Consider the following 21,960-nt stretch of genomic DNA (forward strand, 5'->3'; position numbering starts at 1 on the left):
ACTCTTCAGTTGTTTAAAAATGTGACAGTGTTTTTCGGTCCAGTCAAACTTTACCTTAGGGGAAGTAAGAACATAGAGAGGAGCAGTAATAACAGCAAAGTTCTTAATGAATTTAGCATAGTAAGAAACTATTCCTAAAAAAGACTTTAGTTGCCGTCTGGTGGCAGGAATAGGAATGTTCTTGATATTGTCTATATTAGCCCCTTTAGGTATAATTTCCCCACTACCAATGCAATGACCTAGATATATTACTTTAGCTTGACCAAAAGAACTTTTAGCAAGGTTGATTGTCAGCCCGACTTTTTGCAGGCGTTAAAAGAGTTCTTCCAAGTTGCTAAGATGCTCTTCCCAGGTCTTGCTGGCAATCACAAGGTCGTCGAGATATGCAAACACATCTTTAAGACCTCTAGTTATCTCTGCCATCATGCGCTGGAACGTTGCAGGTGCATTACAGAGTCCAAAGGGTATTACTTTTTGACTGGAGTGATATAGGGTTTAAGGAGGTTTACATGAACTAATTGAGTTTGTCGTTTTTGGTCTGGAGTACTGATAATGTAGTTTACTTTGGAGGTCCTATGAACGATCTTGTAAGGTCCAGCATATTTTTCTCGTAAGGGAGAGCCAGGAATAGGATGATACACTAAAACTTGGTCGTCAGTTTTGAACTCTCTCATTTTTGCCTTCTTATTGTATATGTGTTGCACCTTCTGCTGGGAAGAAACTAAATTAGTAGTAGCAATATCATAAATGTAAGTAAATTTCTTTTTTAATTGTTTTCAATACTGATAAATATTTGTAGTTTCTTCTGGCTTCCTCTGCAAAATGTTCTCCTTTACCGAACTTAATATAGTTTTTGGTTTTCGACCGAACATGAGTTCAAATGGGGATACCCCTGTGGAATCATGAGGTGTACATCTAAGTACATACATGAGAAGATCGAGGTCCTCATCCCAGTGCTGTGATGTTTCACTGATATACTTTTGTAACAAACTTTTTAAAGTCTGGTGCATTCTCTCTAAGGCACCATTAGTCTGCAGGTGATAAGCAGAAGAGTAAACATTATGGATATTAAATTGATACATAGCTTGCTTGAAAAGATTGCTAGTAAAATTGGTACCTTGACCACACTGTAGTTCTCTCGGGAAACCTAACAAGGTAAAGGTTTTCAACAATTGTCCAACTATGGATTTAGCACAGATATTTTTAATGGGAAAGGCTAAGGGATACCTAGTGGTAGGGCAGAGGACAGTCAAAATGTATTCATTACCCTTGCGAGTCTTTGGCAAGGGCCCAACACAATCAATAATTACCTTATCAAATGGTGACCTAGGTACTGGAATGCTTTGAAGTGGTGCTGGAGGTATTTTCTCATTAGGCTTACCAGTGATCTGACAGTGGTGACAGGAAGCAATAAACTCCTTTATGTCCTTTCTCATTTCTGGCCAATAAAAATCCTCAAACAACCTCTTGTAGGTTTTATTCACTAAAAGATGGGATTCTGTAGAATGAGCGAGGTCAAGCAAGGGTTTCCTTAAGGGCTCTGGAAAAACAACCTGAAAACAGTCATGCCACGAGTTAGATGTTGGAGCTTTGGGAGACTTGTCATGGCGAAACAAAATATTTTTCTCCACATAAAAGTATGGAGTTTTAGGGTTGTCAGTGGGATCCACTACTTTATCCCAGAGTGCTTTCAAACTTGAATCCTTCTGTTGGAGTACAGCAAACTGGTCCTTATTTATATCAACTAAATCCAGAGCCTCTGTTATTATTATTATTATTATTATTATTTGCTAAGCTACAACCCTAGCTGGAAAAGCAAAATGCTATAAGCCCAGGGGCCCCAACAGGGAAAATAGCCCAGTAAGGAAAGGAAAGAAGGAAAAATAAAATATTTTAAGAAGAGTAACATTAAAATAAATATTTCCTATATAAACTATGAAAACTTTAACAAAACAAGAGGAAGAGAAATTACCTTGGGAGGAAAATTAGTGCTGGGCGTTTTACTAGATGATCTAGTGATTACTTGGGAGATTTTATCTGGCTTTTTGGAGACCTCATCTTTGATTACTACCTCAGGTGTTGTTACAATCAATTTATGTTCAAGTACAGAGGATCCTGCAAGATCATTACCAATGATCATCTGAATAAGGTAACAAGGTAATGGTTTATCTAAGACAGCAACTTTTGCCTTACCTGTAAAATAAGGAAAAGCAATATCCACCTCAGCCTCGGGTAGAAGAGTAGTTGTGGTTAAGTCACTTACCGCTATGTACTCTTTTGTGTATTTTAAGTTGTCTTGACTGGCAACCGAAATTATTGTCTGGGATGAAGCAGAGTCTCTCAGAGCTGTGACAGATGAATCATTAAGTGAAGCCTCACACATGAATTCATTAAATTGTTCCAGATCCTGTGAATGAACAAAAACATGACATGTTACTGCACCTTTAGTTTTCTTTGACTTACCATCAGTGCTTACCTCTGACTTCTGAAATTTTGGACTGGGACAATTTTCTATGGAGTGTCCATCTTTCTTACAATAAGCACAACTAACCTGATGAGATTTAGGCGATGAGACAATCTTTGAAGAATCTTTACTATTCTTGTGAATTAGATAATAGTCGTCAGCTAAACTAGCTGCTTTTAGCCCTTCAATTTCACCTTTAAAATGTACATAAGTGGCAATATTAGAGGGAACTTTACGCAAAAATTCCTCCAAAAAAATCAGATTTTTAAGAGAGTCTAAATCATTAACACCAGGTCTCTCCAACCATTTGTTAAACTGCTTTACCTTTATACTACAGAATTCTACAAAAGTCTGAGATTGAGTCTTGAAAGAGTTTCTAAACGTTTGCCTGTAGCCTTCCACAGTAATGGCATATGCATCTAAAACAGTCTTTTTAAGGTCTTTAGAGTCTTTAACCTCAATTAATTGTGATGCAACATATGCAGCCTTACCTTTCAAGTGGTTGCGCACGAGTATTGTCCAGAAATTACGCGGCCAATTTAATGACGTTTCCGTATTATGGGTATATTCCCGGTGCCACACAATTATACCCTATTACCGAGCACCTACCGTAGGCTGGACTGAACGTCTTGTTTTATTTATCCACATATAAACATGGATGTTGATATTGAGGTGATCTTCTGATATCCTTATTAGAGACTAATATGGGATAAGAGTCTGGAGGTCTATAAATGTCATTTATAAATAACTTAGAAAGATCTAAAATATGTACTTTTATTACTGTTAGAGAAAGTGTATGTAAATTAATGATATATATATATATATATATATATATATATATATATATATATATATGTGTGTGTGTGTGTGTGTGTGTGTGTGTGTGCGTGTGTGTGTGTGTGTGTGTGTGTGTTACAGTGAAAATGTTTAATCGGGGATTTCATGAAATTACTCAAATCTTCAGTGAATACGCATAATCACTGTGACCATTAGGGATTACATGCAATCACTGAAAATTTTAGTGATTGCATGAAACCACTGAAATATGAGGCGATCTGTTACACAAATTCTCTGTTGATATTTCAGTGAAATGCCTGCATAAATAAGCACTTTTTATTTTCCACATGGTATTGAGATGTAAGGACATCAATATAGGTATTTTTTTTTCCTATACAATTTATGTATTATCATAGAAGATAAGAATCCTTATGCATAATGTATAACAGTTATTGAAATTAAAAATCATTTTTATTATAACATTTTAAAATCAGCTCCGACAAAATCATTCCGATATAGATCATTACTAATAGCATGGTAAATGTAATTGGATTTTGCTAAGTAATTCAGTGCATTATATTTTATAGAAGTAGGTTATAAGAATACCTCAGGCTTGTTTGTTATTGATCCTAAAATATGATTACTTCACAGGAATGAAATACTAAATATATTGTGCATTCCAACACGAAACCCGAATTTTAGGGCTTATTTTGAAATATTTTAAGAAGTTTATTAAGCCTGAAATTTGCTCAGAGTTTATTGAGTAGCTAGATAGCCACTTATAATAACCACAAGAGTCTGCTGTTTTCTATGTGGTTCGAGTTTACTTAGTGACTAAAGAGCCCACCGTAATAGCTACCAGAGTCTACCAATTTCCCTGTAATCTGAGTTTACTGAGTAACTTAAATAGCCAAATAGTTTACCGAGTAGCCAAATAGCCACTCGCAATAACCACTGGAATCTGCTATTTTCCAAAAGATCTGAGTTTAGTGAGTAGCCAAATAGCCAATCGTAATAACCACCAAGTCAACTCTTTTCCCTGAGCTTGGGGTTTGCTGAATAGCTCAATAACCACTAAAGTCAACTGTTTTCTCTCTAGTCTGAGTTTGTTTAGTAGCTAAATAAGCAGTCATAATAGCCACCAAAGTCAGCTATTTGCTTAGTAACTAAATAGCCAGTAGTAATAACCAACAAAGTCAACGATTTACCCTAGGCTCTGAGTTTGCTGAGTAGCTAGATAGCCTGTCATAATAACTGAGTAGCTAAATAACTAGTTGTAATACAAACCAAAGTCAATGATTTATCATGTGCTCTGAGTTTGCTGGTTAGCTAAATAACCAGTCATAATGACCATTAAAGTCAACGGTTTACCCTACTGTATACTCGGAGTTTGACGAGTAGCTAAGTAGCCTCTCGTGATAACCGAGTAACTAAATAGATAGTTGTAATGAATACCAAAGTTAATGATCTACCCTGTACTCTGAGTTTGCTGAGTAGCTGAATAGCCAGTCCTAATAAACACCAAAGTCAACGTTTCACCCTATGCTCTGAGTTTGCCGAATAGCTAAATAGTCTGTCGTAATAACCGAGTAGCTAGATAGCCTGTCGTAATAAACACCAAAGTCAATGTTTCACCCTATGCTCTGAGTTTGTCGAGTAGCTAAATAGTCTGTCATAATAACCGAGTAGCTAAATAGCCAGTCGTAATAAACACCAAAGTCAATGATTTACTCTGTGCTCTGAGATTGCCGTGTAGCTAAATAGCTAGTCATAATAACCACCAAAGTCAACTATTTTCCCTGTGCTCTGAGTTTGCTTAGTAGTTAATCACCCTTTTGCAATAACCACCATAGTCAATGATTTACCCGGTCCGGTCCTCTGAGTTTGCCGAATAGGTAAATAGCCAGTTGTAATAAACACTAAAGTCAACGATTTACCCTGAGCTCTAAGTTTGCTGAGTTGCTAAATACTCAGTCGTAATAACCACCAAGGTCAACTGTTTTCCCTCTGCTCTGAGTTTGGTGAGTAGTTAAATTGCCAGTCGTAATAACCACCAAGGTCAACTGTTTTCCCTCTGCTCTGAGTTTGGTGAGTAGTTAAATTGCCAGTCGTAATAACCACCAAGATCAACAGTTTACCCTGTGCTCTGAGTTTGCAGAGTAGTTATATAGCCTATCGTAATAACCAAGTAGCTAAATGGCCAGTTGTAATAAACACCAAAGTGAACGATTTATCCTGTGCTCTCAGTTTGCTGAGTTGCTAAATAGCCAGTCGTAATAACCACTAATGTCAACTGTTTTCTCTCTGCTCTGAGTTTACTGAGCAGAATATAAAGCATTTCCTTGTGATCCAAGTTTGCTAAGTAGCTAAAAAGCCAATCGTAATAACCACCAGAATCATCTGATTTCCATGTAATCCAAGATTGCTGAGTAGTTAAGTAGCTAGTCGTGATAACCACTAGAGTTATCTTATTTCCCTCTGATCCAAGTTTGTTGCGTAGCTAAATAGCCAGTCGTAATAATCACCAGAGTCATCTGATTTCCCTGTGATCCAAGTTTGCATAGTTGCTAAAAAGCCAATCATTGTAACCACCAGAATCATCTGACTTCCATGTGATCCAAGTTTGTTGAGTAGTTAAGTAGCTAGTTATTATAACCACCGGAGTCATTTGATTTTCTTATGATCCAAGTTTGCCGAGTAGCTAAATAGCCAGTCGTAATAACCACTACTCACCTGACTCCCATGTGATCCAAGTTTGCTGAGTAGCTTAAAAGCCACTTGAAATAACCATTGGAGTCCTCTGATTTCCATGTGAATCAAGTTTGTTGAGTAGCTAAATAGCCAGTTGTAATAACCACCGGAGTCATCTGATTTCCCTGTGATCCAGGTTTGCTGAGTACTTAAGTAGCCAATCGTAATAACCACAGAAGTTACCTGTTTTCCCTGTAATGCATGTTTGCTGAATAGCTAAATAGCTAGTCCTAATAACCATTTGAGTCCGATTTCTTTTTTATCCAATTCTGGTGAATAGAGATAAATAGCCGGTCGTAATAACGACCAATGTCATCTGATTTCTCTCTGATCCAAGTTTGCTTAATAGCCAATAAACCAGTCATAATAACCACCGGAGTCTATTGTCTTCCCTGTGATTCGAGTTTACTGAGTACCTAAGTAGCTCAAGGTGTCAATGTTCAATCCTATTCTGACTCCTAGACATACAATCCATGAGTTGGTATTATTACAAATGGATAATGGTTTATCAAGATCATTTATCCAAATTTATGGTTCTTCCCTTATCGACATCAGTGCAAGCAGCCTAAGCAGTGTATAAGCAACTAGAAATTCCTTTTCTCTTCAGATTTTCATCCACCCTGTTAGGCGATAATGATAGTGCATTTATTGTTGAAAATTTTTGCCGGACTAAAAACCCTATGTCCAAGACTGGTTATTGTCCCTGGAAAACCCCGCCACCTACAACGACAGGGATCTGTAGAACATGGCAATGACAATGATATTATGAAGGATTTGCTTATTACCTGGATGGGACAAGACACCAAATTCATCCCATTTCAGAAAAACTCTAGCTTTAATGTTGGTGCACAATACAATGCAATGTTTGGCTGTGATGTCAAAGTTAGATTGACTTCTTCCATTATTCCTAACGACCTAATGAAATGATTACTCACCTACAAACTGAAGATGACTCCATTAACAGCATACTATAATATGCACGCACACACACACACACACACACACACACACACATATATATATATATATATATATATATATATATATATATATATATATATATATCCCCCACGATAGCATGTAATACCAAATTCTACCTTGGGAATATATATCAACTGGAATTCATTTATGATAATAGCTTTTGGCTGGGCTGAGATTCAAACTCGTGCCACTCAGCCGAAACCATACCTACGAGCAGGGCCGGATTAAGAAGTCTCCGGGCCCTAGGCTATTCAGGTTGGCGGGGCCCCTTTGAGTTACGGGTAAGCGAAGCAACCCCTTCCAGCTTGGGGGTGGGGTGGGGGGTGTCGGTGTGAGCCTGTTTAACCCTGGATAGGTACGGTGGGTCGTTTGCGACCCCGAGTGTCAAAAAAAAACAGGTTTTTCTCACGTGACTCACCCCTGTGACTGAATTTGTGGGTGATCGACCTGCAGGAGGTGTCTCCCCTACACGCTCTAGTAGTGTCCAGATGTGCATTGCTGTAGCTGTACTCCTTCCCCGATTTCTGAGACGCGTCGGGGTCGTTCGCGTCCGAGTTTACCCTTCTGAGGTAGTTTGCATAATTATCAAAGTTATTACGTATTATGAAATTGTCGTAGAATGGTGCAACTTGTATAGGTTATCAGTTGTGGAAAGTCTTGGTGGATTGTTTGGCTACCATGTGCATGTTTTTTTTTTTTAGTTAAAATGTCGTTCATCACCACGAGGACCATTTTACCGCGAGTGCCCCTTTTTCATTTTTTTTCATTTTTTTGCCAAGTCATTTTTCCGTAAGATATTGCCAAATAGTGTCGTAAAACTTTTGCTTGTTTAGTGTTGGAAAGTGTGTCTAGATGATCTGGCTACCCATGCATGACTTTGTTTTTGTCAGATACGACGTAGTTATTGGTATATTGGGTATTTAACTGCGGTTACCAATTTCTGTTTTTTTTTCAATATTTGTAAAAATTACTACGTAGTAAGGAATTGCCGTATATTATTCATTTTTTTTTCATGTTTATGTGTTAGAAAGTGTGCCTTGATGGTTGGGCTAACACGTGCATGTCTTTTTTTTTATCTGAGATGTCGTATATTAGAATGTCGGGCATTTTACCGCGAGTGTCCCTTTTTAATTTTTTTTAATTTTTTTGCCAAGTCATTTTTCCGTAAGATATTGCGAAATAGTGTCGTAAAACTTTTGCTTTTTTAATGTTGGAAAGTGTGTCTAGATGATCTGGCTACCCATGCGTGATTTTGTTTTTGTCAGATACGACGTAGTTATTGGTAAATTGGGTATTTAACTGCGGTTGCCAATTTCTGTTTTTTTTTCAATATTTGTAAAAATTTACTACGTAGTAAGGAATTGCCGTATATTATTGATTTTTTTTTCATGTTTATGTGTTAGAAAGTGTGCCTTGATGGTTGGGCTAACACGTGCATGTCTTTTTTTTTTATCTGAGATGCCGTATATTAGAATGTTGGGCATTTTTCCGCGAGTGCCCCTTTTTATTTGTTTTGCATTTTTTTGCTTAGTCATGTTACCGTAAGGAATTGGCAAGTAGTGTCGCAAAACTTATATTTTTATAGTGTTGGAAAGTGTTTCTAGATGATCTGGCTACCCATGCCTATCTTTTTCTTTTAGCCAGATATGGCGTATATATAAGTATGTGTTCGATTTTCCTGTGATTGCCATTTTTTAGTTTTTTCCCATTTCTTTCAAAATTACTACGTACTAAGGAACTATCACAGAGTAATATTTCATTTATATGTTTATTTGTCGGAAAATATGCCTTGATGGTTTGCCTAGCACGTGGCTGAAATTTTTTTTTTCTGAAATGCCGTATATTAGAATGGCCATTTTTCCACGAGTGGCCTTTTTTATTTGTTTTGCATTTTTTTGCTTAGTCATGTTACCGTAAGGAATTGGCAAGTAGTGTCGCAAAACTTATATTTTTATAGTGTTGGAAAGTGTTTCTAGATGATCTGGCTACCCATGCCTATCTTTTTCTTTTAGCCAGATATGGCGTATATATAGGTATGTGTTCGATTTTCCTGTGATTGCCACTTTTTCGTTTTTTCTCCTTTCTTTCAAAATTACTACGTACTAAGGAACTATCACAGAGTAATGATTCCTCTAGATGTTTATTTGTCGGAAAATTTTGTTTACGTTTTTTTTTGATTGAATATCATCAAATTTTTTTAGCTAAAATATTGTTTTACATTTTTTTTTTTTCGATTTTATTTCCCTTCAAAAAAAATTTTTTGGGTCAGAATTTTAATTTTATAGTCGTAAAATAATCGACAATTATCCAGCAACCCACCATACAATTTTTATGCATATCCAATAATAATTAGATTAGTAAATAACACCTTGAAATTGACATACCCTTCCTACATTTCAAGTGGCAGATTAGGGAGTCTGAGTCAGTGTGGTTGGCGGCCATTTTGTGGACATATCCGAAGCGTAAGCTGCCCTATCTATATATAATCTTGTTCCCTATAGAATTTGTGATATTTTGGTATATTTTTACCTGCATAAATATCATATTATATATTAAATATATGTATTTTTTTACGAAATTTCCAAGTACTCAAAAAATTACCTTTAGATATGGCCCCTGATATAAATGTAATTTACAAAATAATGAAGATTTTTTTACATATTTCTATTTTAGGATAACATATGTTTATTCCCTAAAAAAATTAGCCACTTCCTATTTCATTTGGGTACCCAAAAAAATTCATGAAATTTGGACAATTTTTTTTGGCCAAAAAAAGTTACCCTTTTTTTCTCATTTCAGATCTTCACCTCCATGGGTCTGACCTCATCCAAAATACATCAAGATGTGTCCTAAACATTCAAGAATCAATTCCTAAAAGGATTTGTGTATATATGTATAAACTTTTTTTTTATGAATTTTTATGTCAGGTCTTTTTTTTTCTACTTAATTTTTTAAAATATTTATAATAAATAGTTTTTCTGCAGATGAGTAGTATTTATCTTTACAGTTGTTTTAAGCATTCATTGAAGTTTTTTTTGGCAAAAGAAAAAAGGAGGTTACTGCAAAAACTGATTTTTCAAGAATTTTTTTTGGCGTCGGGGTCGTTCGCGTCCGAGTATACCCTTAAAGGGGTGTCCGAGGACCGTACCTATCCAGGGTTAAGGTCTAATTAAATACATTCTGGCTATTTAGATTAAATTTAATAGGGAAAGTACATCAAGGCAACCAAAACCATTTACCAACAGCCATTATAACTTGTTAAATCATGTATTTTAAAGAGAATAAGCTCAAGATAGCATAGTATTACTAGATTAGGCTATTAAAGTAGTGACATCATGTACCTACTATATTCAGCATAACCACTACAGCAGTATCATTCCCTTTATATATCACTGACCATTATTGTTATCATTGCATCATGCATAAGACTATCAAATCATATAAACTCAAGAAAGTAAAGAATTGTTAGATAAAGTAATGACTTATAACCCTACACCTATTACATTCAACACAGCCACTGTTATCATTCCGTTTATATCACATTTTGCCATTAAGTCTATAATAATCAGTAAATCATTCATATGAAAAATAGAAACTCAAAGTACAGTATATCTAGATAATTAAATCTTCGCCATCTTATACCCATCTCCTTTAACATAATAATTCCATTTACATTATTATTTACCATTACGCTTATCTAATTATATGTTAAAAGAAAAGAAACAGAAGAATCCTAGGTTACTAAAGCAATAGCATCATACACACCTTTGGTATTTAACATAACCTCTACAGTCCCTTTTTGTGATTATCATCAAATCATGCATGTACATATATCAACTTCACAGGCACTTCTTAAATAAACTAGGTTACTAAAGCATCATACACACCTTTGGTATTCAACATAACCACTACATTCCCTTTTTGTGATCATAATTAAATCATGCATGTACATATATAAACTTCACAGGCACTTCTTAAATAAATTTCTTTCTGGATTTCATATTGGCAATATCATCAATTATACTCTGAAAATCAATATTTCTTGTTAGATCAGACTCAATGATCAACAAGGATAGGTTACACAATTTGTCTTGGCTCATTGTTGAACGGAGCTGGTTTTTCACTCTTTTCAAAACAGAAAAGGAACGTTCTCCTTCACAGTTAGTAGCTGGAAGTGTTAGGTAAAGGCGATACACTATGTCAACATTAGGGAAGGTTTCTGAGATACCTGCCTTTCTTAAATGTTTCAAAGCAGCTGAGGGCGCACATTTTTCAGGTGGAGCTTTAATCTGATTCATATACCCAGAAAAATGAACTATTTCTTCAACAAATGTGTCCTGAACATCTGCTCAAAGGTGTTGTTGCAACTTTAATGCAGCTTCTCTCAATTCTGCATCTGGCATAGTAGTAATTTTGAACTGAAATCCAAACTTGTCATTGAGATTTTGGTAGATTTCTTTTCTTTTCACTAATTCTGTAATCAGATCCCCTTGGATCGCGGGGCCCCCAAATGCGCGGGGCCCTAGGCAAATGCCTAGTTTGCCTATGCGAAATGCCTAGTTTGCCTATGCGGTAATTCGGCCCTGCCTACGAGGATTCTACCAACTGGGCTATCAAGAGAGATATAAGTTTATCACAAGTCACTGTATATACTACTGTTGAATTCAAGAATCTGTTCTTAGACTTGAAATGAACCTATCGCCACCATGATAGTTGAGTCCTTGCAGTCATGGTTTCAGGTGAGTTGCATGAGTTCGAATCTCTGCCCAGCTAGAAACTATTACCATAAATGAATTCCAGTTGATATATATTACCAAGGAAGGATTTAGTATTAAATGCCATTGTGGTTGATATTCATATTGAATAAAATCACGAAAGTTATATATATATATATATATATATATATATATATATATATATATATATATATATATATATATATATATGCGTAAAAATCACAGGAAAACGTGATGCTCAGATGCAGAAGAGCCACAGGGAAAATAAAAATACGAAATATACGCTTAAGTCCTGACTAGTTTCGTGATACTTCTTCAGAGGACTGATCAGTCCTCTGAAGAAGTATCATGAAACTAGTCAGGACTTAAGCGTATATTTCGTATTTTCCTTTTCCCTTTGGTTCTAATGCATATATATATATGTATATATATATATATATATATATATATATATACATATATATATGTATATATATATATATATATATATATACATATATATATGTATATATATATATATATATATATATATATATATTTACATATACATATACATATATATATATATATATATATATATATATATATGTATATGTATATATATATATATATATATATATATATATTCATATTCATATATATATATATATATAAATATATATATATATATACACGCATATATATATATATATATATATATATATATATATATATATATATATATATAATTTATATATATATTATGGCTGGAGACACAAACCCCTAGCTCTAAACTCACCTGTTTATATTTACATAAATCTGTTATACTTGAAAATTAATACCCAAGCTCTGAGAAAATTACATAACTCCCAGAAGGAAATATATATGAACACTGAATATCCAAAGGTCTCTTACGCTACTCTTAAAGTAAAACTGGGTGATTATTTCATTAGAACTATTCAAAAATAACCTCTTACTTAGGTTCTTAGTCAGGGATTATGAGCAAGCACTAATAATAATAGTGGTGACCGAAATAATACACACTTTTCAGAAACAAATATATTCTATAAGAAGTTAAAGAAATTATACCAAATAATTAAAACCAAAATTAAATTACTCGAAATATTAGATCTGTACAAAACTTTAGACTAAGACTAAAGAAATTATACAACCACTTGTTTCACTAGAAATTAATTAATAAAAATATCTAGTTTGATATTTAAGGACAATAATTAACACTTTTACACTCCAATGATCAAACACTAAATGAAATTTACATAAATGTAACTGTAACACTTACGTCTTTTTGGATCACACGATGTTTCCGAACAGGTAAACCAAAATGAATACACTTCACTGTATAATCCAAACCTCACAAGGCCAGTTACAGAAAATGATGTAAAACATGCTTACATTAACACACCACATTAACACACATTCAATAATCACACTCTACACGATATAGGTTGGGTAAAAAACTATTCACGTTTGAGAAGGCACACACTTGAAGCATTTGAGAGGAAAAAGGGTGTTGGCTTTTTCAAAGAGATAGGTTGATTCTCTTCTGCTGCTTATGATTTCCAAGGGGCATGTATATATATATATATATATATATATATATATATATATATATATATATATATATATATATATATACTTACTTAGTACTTCTAGATAATTCTAGTAGGAGAAAGGGTGTTGGCTCTTTCAAAGGGGTAGGTTGAATCTTTTCTGCTGCTTATGATTTCCAAGGGGCATATGTATATATATATATATATATATATATATATATATATATATATATATACAGTATATATATATATATATATATATATATATATACAGTATATATACATACATATATATATATAATATATATATATGCATATATATATATATATATATATATATATATATTCATATATATATTATATATATATATATATATATATATATATATATATATATATATATATATATACATATTCACTTAGTACTTCTAGATAATTATAGTAGATAATTCTCGTAGCTTGGGGGCAAGGCTCTAGTGGCGAGGTTACCAACGTAGTATATTGAACAGGGGAACAAACTTTGCTTACAAGGCAACCCTCTCTAAGCTAACTCCGCCGACCTCCCTCCTCTAAACAAAAAAAGAGTAAATGTATTTCGAGAATTTTCATACACATTCCAGCCACGTGCAAATATAAACCTGACCTATTACCTCAAATTCAAACATTGTATGGGTCATACAGCATACCTGTACGAGCTAACATAAGACTTCATAACAAAATATGTTAAATAAAAAGTTAATTTTTAAAAATAACGTAAATTTACATATACTGAATAAAATGAAAAGTAAAATTAAATGAATGACAATAGTCATATGAATTTTACATATAATTACCTAAATCTATATCAGTGAGACCCACCTTACGAGCTTGCTTATATGTCTCTTAAATACACAAATGAAATATATGAATAAAATATATACATTACACTAGATCAGCTTCGTAAGAATATAAATAAATAGATAAGTATATATATATATATATATATATATATATATATATATATATATATATATATATATATATATATATGTTACAGGCAAACTGTGTAACCAGGCATTTCACAAAATGCCTAAAAATTTTAGGCATTTCGTGAAATGAATGATTCTCTTGGGGATTTCGGGAAATGACTAAAATATCCAGGCATTACGCGAAATGACTGAAATTTATTATTTCTTATTACACACTTTGCCTAATAGAATTCAGGCAAACTTTGTAATTCTGGTATTATATTTGCAAATACCACTTTTATGTGGTTTTAAGTATATATGGGTGTTGACACGGATTTTTATACACTGAAAGTTGGTTTTGAATATTCATGTTATAATTAGTATTGATTTATGTATATCTGGTAAACATTTCCATATAATTTTCATTTATTTCATTTCCATATAAATTGTAGACAGAGTTCTTTCAAGCACAGGTGTTTAATCCAAATTTAACTACCTGAGAAGTTAATTCAGATTTGTTTTAAATGGCCCCTTTCTTTGATTTCTTTTAACTATGTGAGCAGGTAATTCACTCATTTTGATTTCTTTTAACCATATGAGCAGGAAATTCAACAAGTAAGTTCCCTAGATTATAGTTTGAAAAAATTTGGGATGTAGATTTAACTAAAACTAATATCATACTCTAAATATGCAAACATCACAACGGAGGCTGTCGACCTGTTCAAGTTCTACTGCATTACCTGCCAAGAAAAGACAAAAAGAACCAACACAAAGGGAGTTGTGGTTCGGCCCTTACATAGGATTTAAATTCTCGCTGGCAAATCGATTTAATTGACATGCAGTCATCTCCACAACCCCAACACAAGTGGATTATGTTGTACCAGTGCCATCTGACCAAGTCTGTCATCCTACGCCCACTCACATCCAAGAGAGTAGCTGAGGTTGCTTTTCAGCTTTTGGGTATCTTCTTATTGATTGGTGATCAATGCATCCTACAATTAGATAATAGATCTGAGTTTACTTCCTATGTGGTTCGAGAGATGATGGATCTCTGGCTGCATCTTGTGCATGGCAAGCCCCTAGAGAGGCACAGAGTCAAGGTTTAGTTGAACAGGCCAACTCAAACATCAAAGACATGCTGACTGCTTGGCTCTCTGACAACAACATCCGAGATTGGTCCCTAGGCCTTCGTTTTGTTCAGAACCAGAAGAACTCATCATACCCTTCAAGGATCAAGAGTACTCCCTATTCTACTTTACTTGGAGGAAATCCAAAAGATGGACTCTCTTTCAGTAGCTTGCTTCAGGAGGTCATTGACTGCTTAGAGACAGAAGATGATCTAGCAGCACTAAGAGCCCAGCCTCCTACTGATCCAACTGACAAGCCACTCGAGGCCTCTGAGCCAGTCATCATCACCACGCAGCCATCCTAGTCCCTTGATGAGCCATTTCATATGCAGAAGGTTTATGTATGTTATTGATGCCTTTATTCATGAGTTTTATTAGTTAATGAGAAATAGAGAGACAAATGCAGTTAGTAGTAATTTTAAAGATATAGAAAGTGTTGTGGAGAGACATGAGAGTGAACGAGAAGTTAGGCAGGTTGTTTTCAGTTAATTTCGCTGAGTCCAGGGATACTTCCCGTAAACATCTCCCGACATCCTGTTCAATTCTTGAATGACTCATGGGGCCTAGACGAATGAGCCGCGAAAACCGAGCAAATAGTCACGTGATTAAGGATAGCTTGACACGCCCAGGATGACGATATATAAGCAACAGTGAGAGGTGATCTCTCTCTACGGGCCAACCAAGGGAAAGGCCCGTGCCAACAACAAGTGCTGGCTTTAATACCCCAAGAAGAAGAAGAAGTGATCTCTCTCTCTCCTTCCCCAAAAGTCACTAAGTATACCAAGTCTAAGGACCTACTTTAACTAACCGGACTTGAGGCAAACAACAAGTTGTGGCTGCCCATACATTAACTGAAGGATGGCGTATATTAAGGACCGTTTAACAGCCGAGGAATTAAGGCGAACCATTTTATCCCTTGAAACGAAGGACGACGAACAGAACTATTATGCCCGCACCTGATAGACTGTCTCAGAGTGACCGCTGTGACTAGAACATCGCACCAGCCTTCCCAACACCTGACGAAGGCTCATACTTCAGCGACGGCAGAGGGCCTACGATTAATTAAACAAGGAAACATCTAACTCTTCAGCTAGTGTCAAGACTTCTGAATTCAACGCTACAGATTTATGTAGACCTATTCTTTTTATGACTTCTTTGTAAGTGACTATTCAATCTTATTTATGTCCAGTAAAGGAAAAACTCGGCACTTTTATCCCTCATCCACGTAACTTTTCTTAAGTCATCTCTTGAGAGAATCATTTAGTATTAAACAAGAATGGATTAAAATACAATTAAGAAATAGTAAGTAAAGGTAAAAATACTAGACAATTAATAAGAAGATTTGATGAGAAGCTTTATTACAAGAAGAACCAAAGGAAGCATCACACACACACACACACACACACATATATATATATATATATATATATATATATATATATATATATATATGCATATATATATATATATATATATATATATATATATATATATGTATAGATATATATACATACTGTATATATATGTATATATACATACATATATATATATATATATATATATATATATATATATATATATATATATATACTGTATGTGTATATATAAATATATATAAATATGTAATATATATATATATATATATATATATATATATATATATATATATATACATATATATGTATGTATGTATAAATATACATATATATATATATGTATATATATATATATATATATATATATATATATATATATATATATATATATACATATATATATATATATATATATATATATATATATATATAGGGAAGAAGACAAGGCAAAATTTATTACAGATTTCTTATTATTATTATTAACATCGTTATCGACATCATTAGCATTATTATTATGTTTCAACTAATTTCCAATTTCTCATGGATGTTGGGGTTGCCCTGCAATATACAGATACCTGAGACCTAACAAAGTCATCTAACTAACAAGATTATATCTCAGAGCTGAGGATGTCAAAGCCACAATCATTCTGATATCTTTTTGAACAGCCAATTCAGATTTAGTATATACGGACACAATAAACGTCTTTGTTTGTACATGTCCTCAGAGCTCTATAGCTCAACGACAAATGGTTGGAAGTTTGAAAATCTGCTGCAGCGACCGGACAAATGTGCGATATGGTGTGAAAGGGGCAGGTCAGCTGTCTTGTTGGCCTTGGCTAATTTAGTATTTTAAGATGTCGCTAGATAATTGTTTATGATCTGGTTGCTTTACGCGTAACTGTCTCCACAACAAATGCGACCAGTTACAGTTAACTAATTGCCAGGAACTTATTTTAGTGATTAGTTAGGAGTATCGATAATTTTTTATTGTACGAGAGTTGAACCTAGTTCGTTATACGATTGAGCCAAGTCTACAACCGATATATCATATTGTATGCATTGAAATTAATTGAAATGTATCTTGATATGCATATATAAGAGCAGAGGTGAACACAGCTACCCATACATAAACTCAGTTATTAAATATTTTAAGCCAAAGTAAACTGTTTTTCCTTGCATTTTCATCTAAAAGTCTGACTTACCCAGGTATCCCATATATCTGAGTTCTTTTATATTGCTGCACTTAATGAATAAAAAGGAAGGATTTTTTTTTTCTTTTTAACCCACACTCAGAAGAGGTTAATTATTAACATATTCAAATTCTGATAATACACATAAACACAGAGAAACACGGGCTGTATCCTTTTACTTACAAGTCAATCGTTAGACTCCGAAAAAATAGGGAAGAACGGAAGTCATTTTCTCGAGTGTAATGTGTCACTGATAATAAAAGGTACAATTTCAATAACATTCACACAACGATAACTCAGAGAGTAGCGTAAGAAAGACAAATAACGAAAGATAACAAGCGCATAACTGCCCCCGTAATGTTACACCAAGAATCTCTCGTTACGGATAGGGAACTGACATTACATAAAACCCAGAAGTACCGCCATGACTCACTTAACAATTTTTTCGTTTTTGTTTTTTACAATAAGTTTCCAATGATGGTTATATGACAAACCTAAACTAGGGTAAAAAAAGAATTACAAAACTTCAAACCAATAGTATTTGGGGGAAAGGAGTAAATAAACGAGAATTCCTTGTTATCGAATGTGACTATATTTACAAGACCATTAAGAATATTGTTTTTAAATGGAAGGGCAAACTAAAGATGGTTGTCTGAGGTGGCTCCGAAGAATACAAGGGAAAGGGGTCACCATAACATGGAAGCATGTGCAAACTGCATCATTGTTTTGAAAGCGAAAGAGATTATGAACTGCATGTTCATACATAAACACACACACAGACATACACACACACACGCATATATATATATATATATATATATATATATATATATATATATAAAAATATATATATATATATATATATATATATATATATATATATATATATATATACAGTATATATATATATATATACATATATATATATATATATATATATATATATATATATATATGAATGATTATATGAGAAATTACTTGTCTGATGTAGGGTGATGCCCAGGAATTTTGCTAATGATGTTCACATTTAAGAGGAGAAAGTGGTAAGAAGTAATATGCTCTGGGATACCAAATCTCGTTATCCACTCTGAGAGTAAGGAAGATGCGCATGATGTGGATGTTTCAGTTTCCATGGGAATAGCTTCTGGCCAACTAGTCGAGTGGTCAATGATGGCAAATAGGTAACGATGTCCTTATGATGTGGGGATGGGCATGTGGTCCCTGTGAATGATAAAGTCGTACTTTCTAAGAAATGGTGAAAGTGATGGACAAAAAATGCACCACCAGTAATTTTCAGTCGAAGGTAGAATAGCGGTATTCCACCTTAGGCAGTTTTCTACTGAAGAAAGTCAATGGTCGGGGTAAGACCTTGACCACCTGCTCAAGTACTGCTCCAATAGTGACGTCACTGACATCAGTGGATAGACGGACAGGGACTTGTGGCACGGGGAAAGGGAGAGCAGCAGCGGTTGATAGTCCATTCTTTACGCTGCAGAAGGCTGCTTCTTGAAGGCAACTCCACTTCAGGTCTTTTGGCTTGCCCTTGAGTGAGGTATAAAGGAGGCAAGAGTGGTGTCGATGGTTGGCAGGAACAGGTGACAATAGTTGATCATGCCCAAGAAATCTTGCAGTGATTTGACAATCAATTGGACTGGGAAATTTTGAACAGCTGCTGCCTTTTCACAGAGAGTGTGGACTCCTTCAGGAGTAATGTGGTGCCCTAAGAAAGATACATCATTGGCGCCAAAGGTACAGTTGTCGTAGCGGACTAGAAGGCCATTTTGTTGTAGACGGTTGAGCACAATATGTCGGTAAAGGAAGTGTTCCTCTTTGGAGGAAGAGAACCAAAATGTGTCGTCCATGTAACATATGCAAAAGGATAGTTCCACTCACATGCCATTCATGAGGCATTGAAAAGTAGCCCTAACATTATGAAGGCCAAAACAGTAGTAATGGAAGGTGTTTGTACCAAAGGGGTGATGATAGCATTCTTGGGAATATCTTTTGGGTTCATTAGCACCTTATAATACCCCTCTGTGCAAGTAGGAGGTAATATCGGCGATATTTTGAGGGGTTAGTGGTTCGGTTCTCTCTGCATGTTAAGATGCCGTTAATTCCCACAACGGTGCAAGGAGCCATCTTTCTTCAGAGCGATGCGTAAGGGCAATGACCATGGGCTTGAGGCCTTTTGGCAAAGATCCATTTCTTCCATTTTGGGAAATGTTTGGTTAGTGGCTGCCAAACGTCTGACAACCGTTTGCACATTTCTTTGCAGCAGCCCCAAATCTGGTATGGCAGCAGCATAACTGTGACCGATGGCTGAAAAGATCATTGGATGGGATGTGAGTAAGAGGTGGCATACATGGCTGGTGGGTAAGCTCCGGCATGTCACTGGTGGGGGTCTGTGTCCTACTGCATTCATGTCAGCTTCTGTTGATGTTTAATAGTTGTCCTCTTAATCAGGAGTGGAGGCATTGATGGTGTCTTGAAGGTGGTGAAATAGCTGTCCATAAGAGTGTCAACTTTGATCATCAGGCATTCATGGGCAAAACATCAATATTGGGATGGCAGCGCGTATAGGTTTGGGTAGGTGTCATACACAAAGAGCACGAAGTAGATTCACCTCCAAAGGAGAGCCGTCTGCAGCAGGTCGCAGGCCAGGGATACTGGTCATTTCTATGAGGGCGAATAAAGTCTTTTAGGCCCCCAATGGCTGTTGGCAGACCTGTAAAAGCTTGGCTATACGGGTGGTGGGCGATGATGAATACTGCTCCAGGAGGTATTTTTTGAGGGTATCATACTCTGTTGTGGCGTCCTCATGGTCGCAAAGCCAATTGGAGATTTCTGAGAATGTCTTCTCGGGGATCACAGTGAGTAAATAGTTCTTTTTTGCTGCTTGATGTGGAACTGAAAATCGGCGTGTGTCCAAGAGTCAGGTTCGGTGGGCGGCATTGTAACAAATACGTCACAGCAATGAAGAGGACGGCGGGAGGGAGCTGTTCTTCCAGTAGTCACCTATTATTGTGCGAATGGGGCCAGTGGGCTGTTAGGTTGTAACAGTGAGGCAAAGTTGATGCAACGAAATTTCATTAAAAAGACATCGAGCTTATGTACAAGGACTTTCGAGCAAAAAATTCAAACAAAATAAAACATGAGCTTATAAGCTTACACAGGTTGGAGGAGCGAGCGATAAAACAGAAAAGCAATACCGTTACATTGTATGAAACATTTGCGGTACACTACTGAGTATTATATTGTTAATCCTTTCCTTAGACTGAGAAACGATGAGAACGAGGTTCATCTCATCAAAGGGGATTTTTATTGAATACTGTTTCCTGGACTCTTGTTTGGTCCCCCTAACCATACTTCCATTCAGCATAAAATTTCTTACGTTATTATTCACAAATCTACATATATTTTTTTTAATTGGCCCTAAATATCTGACTCCAAAATGTTGAGCATAACTTTCAATCTCCTGGATTAGTTAAAAGAATTCCTTCTTTTTTAAGTTCTTGTCATCCATAAGGAACATCTTCGGAAAAAGTTGTTTGGATGGTTTAAGGAATGAAATTCACAAATTCTCATACCAGGTCCTTTTTTAAAATTAAAAGCTTTTGATTGTGTTATTGTAATTAACCTTTCCTGGCAAATTCTTTCATTCAAAAATAGAATTATCAGATAAAGCATTTTTAGTATCTAAGTTATTAGGCTACAACTGCGTATACCATGTTAATCTGAGAAACACGGTTTACTTATTTCATATGCTTTCATTCTATCACAATCGTAACGCACAAACCATATGCCACTGTCATTTTGTACCGCTAGAACATATCATTATAATAAAGCTACCCTATGCTTTAATACTAAATGAAGTGCAATACTGAGAGGAACTTCAACGTTCATTTGCATTATATAATTAAAACGTGTTTACTGGCTGTTTATTGTGTACTGAAAACAAACAGAATGCATTCATTAAAAGGGTGACATTCTTTAAATTCTATAGTTTTACGATCAAACTGTAAAAACCAGAACTTTTAATATAAAATCTCTCTCTCTCTCTC

The sequence above is a fragment of the Palaemon carinicauda genome, chromosome 6 (genome assembly GCF_036898095.1).
Source record: "Palaemon carinicauda isolate YSFRI2023 chromosome 6, ASM3689809v2, whole genome shotgun sequence".
NCBI classification, from domain to species: Eukaryota; Metazoa; Arthropoda; class Malacostraca; order Decapoda; family Palaemonidae; genus Palaemon; species Palaemon carinicauda.